Consider the following 2,375-nt stretch of genomic DNA (forward strand, 5'->3'; position numbering starts at 1 on the left):
TGGTGCCCGGTTATAGCAATCTTGCAGATTACCTGCCCGACGAAGTACATTATGAACCCATGGAGGTGCAAATACAAAGATACGAGTACGGGAAGCCTCTCGTCAAAGATGAAAGATCTCTATCAACGATGATGCGAAGATTGCATGATTGGTACTTGAAAATCTGCAGAGACTCTGGGGGGAGGAGTACTTTGTATGTGAAAGTTAAAAAGGAGCATGACCTCGTTGGAATTGATCTGTTGCCTGTTCCATTTGAGGAGTTCTATCAGTTTTTCAATCAATTGGCCCTTGATAAAACAACGGTCGCCTGCTACTGTCTGTAAGTAGTACTACTTCTGTCATTAAGTTTCTCTATATAGCTTAGCTCTTTCATTGCATGTATTTATAATCATCCTCACTATATTATGCAGATTGAAGATCGCCGAATTGAAGAAAAGACAAGTCGGTGATATTGGGTTCATTAACACATATCTCATAGATGCAACTCAGGTTAAACTTCATGCCACAGCTACCGAGGCCAACTTGCTACGATCGTTCGTAATAAATCAAAACAAAGATATAATACTCTTTCCTTACAACTTCAGGTGAGTGTTACTGTCTTGTGCGTATTCGGTTTCCCTTATATATTAGTCAAGGTTATAGTAATGTAATTCATGAGTTATGCATGTGTGTGCAGTTTCCACTATATTCTCCTAGAGATTAAGCTTGAGCAGGGAGTAGTAACCGTCTTGGACTCTAAACGAAAAGATCCCAAGGAGTATGCGGACATGACTGAAATCCTCAAGAAGTAAGTTAAATCGATCATTATCCACCATATCAGCAACTTTGTTCATTTCCTGATATCAAGTAATTGTTTTCTTTGTCCGGCAGGGTTTGGAGAAAATTCACCAAAACAGTTCGGGACTGCCGAAGGAGCTGGAATTTAGACACCCGAAAGTAAGTACTATAGTAGCATGTTCCGCGCATCTCCTAGTGATTCAAGCGCTAGTTTCATCAATACCATTTAGCATTCTTGCTTATCAGTTTGATTGACCTCTATTTCTTGTAAAGTGGTTGTGGCAGGAACAAGGGAATGATTTCTGTGGATACTACATCTGCGAGTCCATCCGCCACACGACCTGTGAGCGGGGCGGGTACTCTAACGAACAATATGAAGTACGTAAATAACAACATTCACAATTTTATTTTATTACCATCATTTGTGTTGAGTTTCATTCATTTATATATATATATATATATATGTATTGACCCCCTTCTTCAAATTAGATGTTTCGGAAGCGGGATGAACTCCTAGCACCAGCTCGCATGCGAGCAATTCAAGAGGAATTGGCGGCATTCTTTCTTGACCACGTGATCCCTGAAGACGGAGAATTCTATGTGGACCCTGAGTCCGTATGATTATATTTGTAAGAGATAATTATTGTATATATGTAGCCGGTAGTGTCAGATAGATATACGAGAACTTGTTGTTCGACCAATCTCTCGGAGAAGGAGAGGTGGTCGATATCACTTCTCTCTGTATATATGCATATATGTTCATGACGATCTTCTGTTTCCTTCGTTTGCTTACTAGCTAGCTAGCGTGTCTAGTCCTCTCTATACGTATGTATAGTACGTAGCGTCGACCAAGCACGGACATAACAGAGGACACTTCTCTCTATTAATTATAACTAGCTAACACAATATATGAAACACCTAAATTAACCCCCCAAAACCCCCAACCCCCCCCCCCCCCTTCAAAAAAAAACAAAAACCCCAGCCACAGAAGTGCTGACGCGTGGATGCCTATTGGTCCCGGTTGGTGCCACCAACCAGGACCAAAGGGTCTCCTGACTGGGCTCTGCGCACTGCCCACGTGGAGGGCCTTTAGTCCCGGTTCTGGATTGAACCGGGACTAAAGGGGGGAGGTATTAGTACTGACACTTTAGTCCCGGTTCCGGAACCGGGACTAAAGGCCCTTACGAACCGGGACTATAGGCCCTTTTTCTACCAGTGGGACAAGAAGTACATGCAAGCACTCCGGTTGAAACAAGATGTACAAGGAATGATAAAGATCCATTACGGCAACACTCCGGTTCGAAATGGAAGGAATTGAACATGATCTTGACAAGATGAGAGGATACTTGAAAAGAGGACGCAACACTCCGGTTAAATGGATAAGCACGAAAAGAACAAGGTCCTGACAAGAACAAGAAGAAGGGTTGAAGAGAGCAACAACACAATGCCTCCGGAAGAAAAGAGACAACTAGAATGGAATGAACGGAGGAGAAAACAACATCTTCTATCTTAAATGAGCTTGCAAAAGCATCTTTAGGCGAAGGTTCGAACGGAGTTGTTGAAAAACTAACAACGAAAAGAGTAAACTTGTTATGGTC

This window comes from Triticum aestivum, chromosome 6A (genome assembly GCF_018294505.1).
Source record: "Triticum aestivum cultivar Chinese Spring chromosome 6A, IWGSC CS RefSeq v2.1, whole genome shotgun sequence".
NCBI lineage: Eukaryota > Viridiplantae > Streptophyta > Magnoliopsida > Poales > Poaceae > Triticum > Triticum aestivum.